Raw genomic sequence first — 11,032 nt, forward strand, 5'->3', positions numbered from 1 at the left:
GCGCCACGCGGGGCCGCGGCGGCGCGTGCGCAGTGCGCCCCGAGGCGGGCGCCATGTTGCGGCCGGCGGGGCCGCGGGGCGGGGGGTCGTGCTCCCTTTGGTGGGGGAGGGGGAAGCGGGAGGCGCCTTCGCGCCGCGCCTGCGCAGTGCGGGGCCGGGCGGGGGCCGCGGGGAGCGCCGAGGGCGGCACTGAGTGCGAGGGAGATGGGAGCGGGGTGTAGGAAAGGGRTCTCCWAGGRTGGCAGTCTGTGTGAGGGAGATGGGAGTGGGGTGTAAGGAAAGGGATCTCCTAGGATGGCAGTCTGTGCGAGGGARATGGGAGCGGGGTGTAGGAAAGGGKTCTCCAAGGATGGTAGTCTGTGTGATGGAGATGGGAGCGGGGTGTAAGGAAAGGGATGTCCAAGGACAGCAGTGAGTGCGAGGGAGATGAGAGAGGGGTGTAAGGAAAGGGCTTCCCAAGCCACTGCCCCTGGATGACCGATTGGATACAGCCTAATCCGCTTGAGCAGCAAAGGTGGAGCTGCAGTGTGAACATCCCTTTGGGGAAGCAGAACTTCTTCATTTCAGCCTCCCACCCTCCGTTTCCCTTTCAGTCTATACTGCTGTGTTGCCACGCAGTTATTTTTGGTGAATGTGCAACGAAATGGCCRGTATTTGTGCTTTGCGAGTAGTTTCCCCGAAAGTCGTAACAATAAAAGTAGTTTTTGTGAAGCCTTGTAAATGGGACTGTGTTAAAGACAGAGTATTTGAAACGTAGGAAACAAAGACCTGCTGCTTTGTCTCTACAGCCAAAATTCCAGTTCCGCTGGAATCAGTTCCCAGGCACCAGCGCTTGCTACAATGTGCCCTGACACAATAGGCTTGAAATGTGACATCAAGCCCAGTGCTGAGAAAGTGAGTTGAACACTTASGTTTCCGCTGATCCCAAAAGATGTTTAACATGCGTGGACTTCAAAAGCACACCAGCAATTTTAGTAGCATTTCAATACCTTGACAACAGCTCCGCACAGTGAAACGGGTTTATTTGTTTTCTTTGCATGTGGCAGCTGGAGTTGCGCATGGAGATGTGACTGTGTGCAGCAGCCGAGCTGGTTGTCATCAGCAAGTGACCCATAAGAAAACAAAATAAACTTACAGAGGTGAATGCTAGAATTATTAAACATCCTGAACTTAGGAAAATGCATTAGCYGGAGTCCTTTTAGTTGTTAGTTGTATTTTCTGGTTATATGACAGCGCACAGGCTTTGATGATTGTGGTGTTTGTAAATACTCTATCAGTTGACTAATTCCTATAAAATCTCTGATAAAAATCTCTCCCTATAAATAAATATACAGCAAGCTCACAGTGTGAATTATCATTTGTGTTTCTGAGGTGCTTCTTTCCTTGAGAGAACTCAAGGCACAAAATGACCGCAGTCATAAAGAAGAGGTGAACTRGAACTGCCTGGTTTTCCACTCTCAGTTCTGGACACCTCATTCCTAGAGGCGTCAGGGCCCTGCCAGGTAAAAACTCCTCCTGTTTCTGGGACTGTGATACCCACACAGGAACTGCTCAGTTGGGCTGATCCTAAGACACTGTGACCCAGCTCAGTTAGGGATAGTCTCCAGGGAGCTCTTTCATGTTTGAAGATTGAGTGAGGAGGAATCTTTGGATGTGCTCATACCACACAGCAGATGTTTTCTCTTGCTCAACTGTTGCCTGGCCAGCTAYGTTCATTCTGTACTTACAGTTTTGGGAGGCAAAGGTAATTTCTACTACAAGACAGCTACATGACAAAAGATTACTGCTGTGTACACACAGAGTAATCTCCTGGTGCCTYCCCTTTACTCTTTTTTGACCTCCCTACAGACTTGCAATTAGGTTTTAGCAGAAACCACTGGTCTGATCTGGTGAGACCTTGCTATCAGAGCCTATATGCCACTGCTCAGGGTTGCATTGCCGTGAACGTGCCCCATCAGGTTCACGTGTGAGAGAATGTGCTTTCTTTGCCTCATTTGCTCACTGTTTATCTGCCTCCTACCTAGCCTTTCCACTGGAGTATAAACTCCCTAARCCAGCAGAAGCCAAACCCTGCAAATAAAAGAATAATTTCCTGCTGCTTTATGGGACGGAACTGACTCACTGAGTAGTTATATGAGTGCCAGTGCAAGCAGAGGGGAAGGTCAGCACTGCTGCAGTCCTGGGCTGGGAGAAGGGTGCTAAAGGAATGGGACAACGTCCCTTTTAAATAGCAGCACCAGATCAGAGCAGCCACCTGCTAGGGAACTGCTGTGAGCTTAAAACTAGCTTAAGACTACATAATTGTCTGGACCGTGAATTATGGCTGCCGTGAGCTCTAACAAAGCAGAGGATCCTGGTGATTTTGTTTCATTGCTAAAAGCRGCCTGTAAGGTGTCTGTGTTCATAGAGTATTTATGTGTTATGCATAACAAAATTACATTGATTTTAGCTTTAATGTATTTGTTAAAGACTTCATATAAGTTTGTGGAAATAAATGTTTCTCATTGCAAAATTAAAATCTGTTTTCACTGTTTTGAAATTCACCAGGTTCTTGCTCCTTGTAATAAAACTCTTTCACTTTGCATTACACTTTCTGTGACTTGTGTAGGATAGTGTATTGCTGAAAACAACAACAAAAAAACACTTTCTGAAGCATGGCTTTAACTCGTGAGTGCTTGTGTTGAAGCCTGCCAGCAGTATCAGTGTTTCACAGCCAGGAACCTGATCTGGGTATGTTATTAGAAAACAAAACAACTGTTCCCATGTGTTGGRAATGTTCCCCTGTACATGACAATCAGAGATCTTAGGATGCCTCCAGCACAAGTAGATTGCTCGAGTATGTCATTAGGAGGAAAAGCTGAAAGACGGAAAATCAGACATAAATCTGTTTTGTGACTTGTGGAATCTGTCCTGCTCTGTTAATGATTACATGGGTAGCTAGTACTTGAATAATATATATTTCTTTTTTTTTTCTGTGACGTGGGACAATAATCCTCATACCAGGACTCTCTAGGACATCCAACTGCTGCAAAATAAACCCACSCACATTTTCCCCTTCATTTTCTTACCAGTCCCCTGTACCAGGGATGCCCTTTGCACTGGGGACACTGGTGTCCATCCCCACCAAACTTCCAGCACCTTTTGCCCTTTGCTTTCCTCCTGTGCTCAGCGTGCAAGCACTAGGCCCAGCAGCAGAACACGTCAGAGCGGGGAGGTGCAGGACCTGCACGGTGCTCAATGTGTTGTAATCGCAGCCGGACTGCTCACATCTTCCCTCTACGGGCATCTGAGAATGAATTAAATGAAACACAATGTCCTTTTGTTTGCAAAATTGTCAGATGTCAGCAAGTTCGTGTGTAATCCAGTGTTAAAGAGACAGAACGGTACCTTTGTTAGAGATGTTATTGTTATTAAAACTGCTTTGGAAGTAGGATATTTTGCCCTTGTGTGAGCCTAGCAGAACCATTTTTGGAAGGAAGATCTGCTGCAGTGCTGCTGYCTCGCTGAAGGGCAGCAGTTTGGATGGAGCCTGCTGACACTGGAGGCAACCTTACATGCACATGTTACCATGAAGACCAAAGGCTCCTTCTTAACAACTGCATTGCTAAGAACGTGTTGGCTTGCTCTGGTCTCGGATTCYTCAAGGGACTTCATGGATGGACAAGCTGAGAAGGGCAGAAGCTAGGGAGCATCAGAAAAGGGAGAAAGAAGAAGGACCTTAATATTGAGAGCACAACTGTGAAGGTGAGASGGAACTCATGAGCCAAAAAGAAATTAAAGGAAACGTGAAGAAAAGGAGTCTCCAGAGAGAAGTGGAGATCAAAGACCGGTGTCCATGTGTCTCTTTGTTCTTACACTAGACATCTTTTTTTTTTTAAAGAAAAAAGAAAAAATCTAAACTCTAAACCAGACTACTTGCAAGACCAAGRACGGGGAACAGCTCAGGTGATTCCCCAGTTTTACGCATGCTCTCCACCTGCACAGGACTTGTTTGAGTCTGTGACTGCTTGTAGGCTACACCATTGACCCAAGTTGTTTTGATTTCTGTTGGGTTAAATGCTGTCACACACATCTGTTAACTTTGCTGTGGTCTCTGAGGCCAAGTGTCACCACAGGGTAACAACTAATACCTGATGATGGGAAACCAGTGCTACCCAAGTCTGGTTTCCTGATTTGCCAAATATAGAGAAAGAAGTTAGAAAAAATAAGAAGATAGGGAAGCAGCCGTTGAGAGAAGCAGAGCAAGGAGAAATGGGGAAATCAAAATGGTTGTGAAATGAAAGATGGCAATGCTTGAATGAAGAGAATTAAATAAATAAATGAATAAGTAAAACAAGCACGGGAACACTTTCCAAAGGACAGTGCCTACAATAAGCACCTAACCTGTTCACTGGAATGTAGCACCTCTCATTCCTGCCTGGAGCTGCTTGTGCACTTGGAGAGATGTGTGGAGATCCAGGCCGGTGCACACAGGGCCTGGTTTCCCTGGTTAAAGGGATTTCACAGGCAGTGTGTGTGTGCAGGGGTAGTTAGTAACCCACAGCCAGTCCTTAGGACAATTTGACCACCTCTCTGCTTGATGTATCTCAGAGCAAGGCACAACAGCAGTAAGGGAAGAGTAAGAAGTCGTGTTGTGTACACTAGAGCTAAGCTGATAATCATGTCTAATCTGCTTCTGTGTGTAATCACCGTSGTTGTGCAAGCAGGTCCTATCAAATATCCTTAATTATAGCTACCCAAGTAAATGTAATGCAGAACAGCACAGAGGGGACTGAAATCTTTGCAGCTGTGTTCTCCCCATGAGTCAGGAGGAGGAAGAGCACAAACTGGTTATGATCTTGTTTCATTTATATGGGATACATGTAGAATTATGGTGCCATTTAGTGTACAGGGAAGGGGCCCCTCTCTGTTTTCCAGGTCACTCACAGTTTAGCATAGGGCATCATCAGAAACATTAGGGCTCTGCTTTGGTGCTCTGGGTTAAGGKATATTTAACTAATCAGTTGTGGGAGAGATCGCACAGAATAATCAATGGAGGGATGAGCAGGGAGGAAGAGGAGAGGAAATGGTGAAGAGAGAAGCAGCATTAGAGATGCAACTACTATGCAAAGACTCCAGAGCATGGATGAGAGATTGGGGTGTCTTGTGGATGCTTTCYCTTGGGGAGTTTTTGAGAGATAACCTCTGATTAGGAGCACTACTGATTCATTTACATGTTGCTATTAGGAGGCGCCTTTACACCTGAAGAATGGGAAAATTAATAAAGCTGGAGGATGCTGACTTTGAGTCAGCTCATTATACGACACTGTGTTTAACACTTCCCTCCTGAAATCAAGACTGTCATTATACTAACTGTCTTACATAAAAGGCCCTCTCCGTCTGCCCAGAAGAGCTTACAAGCTTAGCAAGAATGCCATCCCCATCCTTTTACAGAGGAGGCATGGAAATCAGACGATTTGCCCAAGGGCAAACTAGCAAGAACAAGCGAGATGTACAGGACAGGCAGGGGATGTTCAGAGTCGAGATAAGATCTTGGAGAGAGGCCTGGTGGTTCAGGTGGAGGGAGGGATCTCGCCAAGCCCGGCCTCCTTGGCCGGCAGGTTTTACATCCAGCCTGCCCGGTTCCAGATTATCCCGTGCAGGCCTCTTAYACACATGGGGTGTGTTTGCTCCATCTCCTCACTCACACACAAYGTGTGAGGACCTCTTGCTGCCCAGTGAGGCTGGGAGCCCTGGTGAGGAGATGAGAGCTGGCCCCAGTGCCCGGGGGACAGATGCTGGGACATCCTTCTGGGAGCAGCAAGTGCTGCGGTGTTTGTAGCCACCTCATTCCCCTTACGTGCCAAGACAGAGACAAGTAAATCCAGTTCCCAGAACTGCAGTCCAACATCTGGCTYGTCCCGAAGCACTCACTGAAGCTGCATTTTATGTACTCCCCACTTAAACTTTTCCTGTATAAGGCCAAGCAAGCCATCCACAGCACCCAGAGGGAAGCTGGAACCCAGCGACCATGGAGGCCATTTCTCTGTCTGCTCCTTTCTTGCTGGGAAGAGGCTGTTCTCTCCTTGGGTGCCTTCAGAGAGTGATGGGTGCTGCTRGGGACACTCAGTGACATCCCCCCACCCAATTCCGTGCTTACCTGGTTTTGGCCCTTCCCTTTGTGCCATTCATCAGCCCCCAGAATCACTTGATTTYTATGGGTTTTCTTTTCCCATCACTCCCTCTTCAGCCCCATCTCTCGGCAGGGCTTGGAGTTTTGCTCAGGTTGTGTGTCAGCCTGATGCTGAGGAGAAACCACCACAGAGCGTGGCAGCGTGGAGCTGTTGGGAGAGCACTGGCAGGCGCCTTTCCCAAGGCAAGGCACATCCCTCGCCCTCTGCTCTGCCCTCTCCAAACGCAGGAGAAAAAATACACATATATATGTATATATATATATATATATATATATGTAGGCATAAAGCTTTTTGTTTTCCCTTGCACTCACAGTGCCTACTTTTGGGTGCTGTTTTACCTCCACTGTTTCTCTTTCTCCAGCCTTTTAAGCGCTGCCCCACGGGCTGTTCCTGAGGGAAGATCCACCTCACTCCTGTATGTCCACATGGAGACTCTACCGAAGGAGAAGGCCAGAAGGATTGTCTGGAAAGAAATGAACCAGTCTGACGAGCAAATCCAGCTGGTTCTTTGAGAGAATCCCCTCTTGGTGCTGCCCAGGGCAGTGTTTGAATGGAACTTTTTATGGGAGAAGCTGATCCCTTTGGACTCCTCTGACTGAGCTCAGAGTATGTTTTCCAAGATATTCTTGGAAAACCTCTCCAGGTATCACCCAAGCTTTTTTTTTTTTTTTTTTTTTTTTTTTAATCTGAGAGGAGAGAGCTAAGCAGTGAAGCAGATATTTTGGTGGAAACCTTAGCAAATATGAAGAGAGATGTTCTGTGGTAGATAGCTGATCTCTTTGTCTGTTGCAGCCCTGCGTGGAGCTATGCAAACTGCTCCCCCAAACACTAGATGTGAAACAGGAACTCGCTGCAGGAACAGATTCACGTGTATTCAAAGGCAGCCTCTAGCTCTGTGAGGACTGTGCTGTATGTGTGACTGCATGCACCAAGGTGCCAGCASAAACAGTGAAACATCCAAATGTCCTCCATGCAATTAATTCAACAGCATCATGGTGCAGTGAGGACTCAGCAGACTCTTCGGTGGCTGAGTTTGTATGATGAGCAATCAGTCCATGCTGAAAAGGCTGAGAATCCCCTTCTGGCCTGGAGAGGATGATCTGGCTTCTGGCGGGTAACACCTGCGCTGGTGGGTATTTTTGCCACCTGAAAGCAGCAGCATAAGGCCTTGAGAGAGTAAGGGCAGGGCATGCATACATGATCCCCCAGTGCACTCACAGCCTCCCACCTTTGTTGGCCCAGGACACTGCCTGAGTCTCCTGCGCTTTGGCAGTTTAGTTCCCCTTACTAGATGTTTTCCCCAGGCACCTTTCCAGTCTCCCCTGGAGCCTAGGCGAGCTCTCCTGTGGAAGGGAGCTTGCAGGTCTACCACTTCTTGCATCATAGTGTTTGTTTTCAGCCTGGCTCCAACTGGTTTCATTTGATTAGGGTTTCCTGACACAGCATGGACTCAACAAAAAGCTGATGTATGGGGCAGGTCTCCTCACACYCCTCCCAGTGCTTATCTTGTTCCATGTCTCATATGCATCCGATAGCGTGCTAAGTGGATTGAATTTGCTAAAATGCCCGGGTTAATGAAATGCCTGGGTTAATGAGTCATTTTACCTCGCAGTAACATTTTGGAAGGGGGAAGGAGGCTACATTGCACAGATGGGAGCAAGGTGGGAGGAAGGAGCTAGAGCAGGGATAAAGGGTAGGAGGAGGAAAATGGTGCACAAAACTTCTCCCTTTCTGTGGCAGCAAAGTTGTTCAGCTGAAACCTGTCATGAGACTCTACCCTCACAGTGGAGCTTTTTTTATCAGCAGATAAGCCTAAAAATAGCAGGTATTTTTTTGCAAGCGAAGTAGAGCAGGAATACTGGAGCAAGCTGTTGTGGATGGGGCAAATAAATAAATAAATAAATAAATAAATTCCATTTTCTGTTTGCAGGATGATTAATGCTCATATCCCCACATTAAAAAGAACAAAATCTTTATGCCAGATTTATCCTGAAATACCTGTACAAAGGACATTTTTGTTTAGAAAAGAGCCTAGTTGCAGTAGTTTGCAGAAAGGGGAGGCACAATACACCTACATTAAGCTTCATTCTGCTTCCCTTGTCAGATGGACCTCCCACCAAATCCAATGGGAATTCTCCGGAGTCAGAAGTGATTAAGAAGCATTTGTTATCAGATGAATTAAATTGGTACTCGGTACCTTTTTTGAACCTTTGGACACCTAGGTCTGGCAGAGATGTGCAGCCATGTAGCTTCCTGATGCTCTTAGTTATTTTTCATGAAAAGTCGACCTCTGAATCCAAAGGGCCAGTGGATGACAGGTTAAAAGCTGCTGCTCTATGTGGTGGATGTAGAATCTCGCTTCAGCTTTCATTTACTTTCCTGTAGCTCCCTCCGGTGGCTAACAGCTAAAGGGTCACACAGTACAGCACTAAAAATCATCAGCAGACAGTGAGCTGAGCGTAGTCTAGAGCAGTGTTTTCCAAATCAAYCCTGCCAGCCATATGAGGTGCTCAGAATGAGCCAGGAGGAGACACCAGAGCGGGCCTATGTGGCCTAATGCAGGGTGGTTGGAGCAGTCCCCAGGCGTGTTGGGCAGCTGCTCTGTGCAGAAGTACAAGTGTCTCCTTAATAAGGCATTCASGTGAATTTGTCTGTGCTCCAAACTTGTGGCTAAAGCATCCCGTGCAGAGCACCTGCACACAGCTCCTGGTTCTGGCTCTGCAGTCATCTTGGCCAGGGTGGATTGGGAATGGCTGCCTTGCTCCCAACTCTGTGTTCACAGAGAGATGGCGTGAGCCATGCTAGCAGACTGAGGCTGGCTGAATTTCACTTGTTAAGCATGAAATCCACTCCTGTGGTGTCTGCCCTATTCCACTGTATGGCCCGTGCCTGATGCAGTTGCAACTTGGTACTGCTGTCTTTGACCTATGTTGGGATGGCATCTGCAGGAGATGTTGGGTCCCCCACAAGAGAGACCCCATGGCAATACCCACCATGCAGAGAAGCTTGTTCTTCTCACTCTCTGCTGCTGTATAAACTGATGTGCCATAGTCACCACATGAGTAAACAGAAATTGTGTGTTCATTAGGTGATGATGGAAAAGCACAGTGCATAATTTGAGGGGTCTAGAGAYCATAGGTTAAATCTTGCAGGGGACCAAAGATGTCTGCAAAGAGTCTCGAGTGAAGGATCCACTTTGAGAGAAGGAAGGATGGTTTAGGAAAGGCTGTTTGACCCCATATTAGCATGAGGATATCCAGGAAAGTATTACCAGACCACTGAGGTGAGGTCTCCAAGGAAGCTCTTGGTGAGAGGAGAAGGGGATGATTTCTGGTGACTCCTGAGAGGGGATGAGCATGTGACAGACCAGCAGCTTATGAGAAGAAAAGAGGAGCTCTCTGCCTTATGCTCTTGCTTGCCCTAAAGGTGCTGTGGTGTGTGATCTCCGTTACCTTTGCTCCTTGCAGAGACCCACAGCAGCAGGCTGCCCTTCCCAAAGCAAGCGGCCTGCGATGGAGCCACTTGCTCTTCCTCAGGGGGCCCAGAGAGATCTGGGCAAGCTGGGCTGCAGTTCCACCATGGCAAGATGGTCTCCACTTGCTCTCTGCCCCATAGCGTAGCCTCCTGGGGCTCTCCCTGCCCTACATAGTGTCACTGYCAAGGTGACACATGGCGCTGTGCTCATCCTGCCTTTGTACAAGTAGCGTCAGCGAGAGGCCGGGCCCAGGCCTGCTCGGGCTGCCCCCATGAATGTGTGTGAAWATAGCGTAGATGCAAGCCGGGATGGGGGAGTGTGTTCATAGCCTCTTTCAGAGAGGCTAATGACTGAGAAGGAGGTCGCAATACAAACCTACTGGCAGACAGACTCTGAGGGGTATCGTGAAACGAAGGCCGAGCTCAAGCTGCCTTTTCTGCACTGCTAGCCTGGCCCTTCAAGGCTGGACAAGATACCACAGGKTACTGATACATCCCGAAACCGAGCTCCTTATTACCCAGGTGCCAGAGCCACACAGCTTGTTTTCAAAGCAAGAAGCTCTAAATCCCGTTAAAAAAAAATTAATTTCAACTATGACTTGCAAAATGGCTAACGCAGAGCTAATCAATTTGTTTAGTCAGTGCTGTGAAAGCACCAGCATCAAAGCTACTGTCTTTTGACGCAGCTGAACAGCTGGCTTGCCTCGTATGAATGTGTTTCGTTGTTGTTTTAGTGCTTAATTTCAGGGCAGTAACTGCAAGACAACAACACACTTTGCTGCCACCCAACCAAGGAACTGAATAGGCTTAAAGAAGAGCRTCAGTGTTGCTAATGCTGAGCTATTTTTTATCTTAAAGCATTTCCCTGGAGGTTAACAAGAAATATCACTGTTTACAACATCATCCTTAAAAAAAATGACCCATCAGAGCCATTTATTCCATTTTTTTTTTCTTTCCAGAGCTTGTTTTTTTGTGCGTGTGGTCATGTTCAGCTGCATTTACAGCTAGTTTTAGCTTGTGCTCYAGCTAAAGTAACACTAGCTCAGCACACTGAGCTAAGGATCTAAATCTGCTGCAGAAAACCTGCACAACACTCCGGACAGCTGTAGAAATGTCCRTTTTGTGCAGTGCAGTCGAGCTCCTGGAAAGCACCTCCCTTTCCTGGATTAGCGCAGGACGAAGGGAGTTTCCCAGGAGCTCTGTTCCGAGTTAGCTCTGAGAGCTGAGCACTCCCATGGGAATATACATTCAGCAGTGATGACTACTAGGGTACTACCAGACAATTATCTTGCTCAAAGATTAAAATTTGTGTAAAGCAACCACAGCAAGAACGTTAGTATCTGCCATGTTGGTATCAGATAGAGAGCTGGAAGGTGACAATATCT

Source organism: Nothoprocta perdicaria, unplaced genomic scaffold (genome assembly GCF_003342845.1).
Source record: "Nothoprocta perdicaria isolate Ctin4 unplaced genomic scaffold, notPer1 scaffold_171, whole genome shotgun sequence".
NCBI lineage: Eukaryota > Metazoa > Chordata > Aves > Tinamiformes > Tinamidae > Nothoprocta > Nothoprocta perdicaria.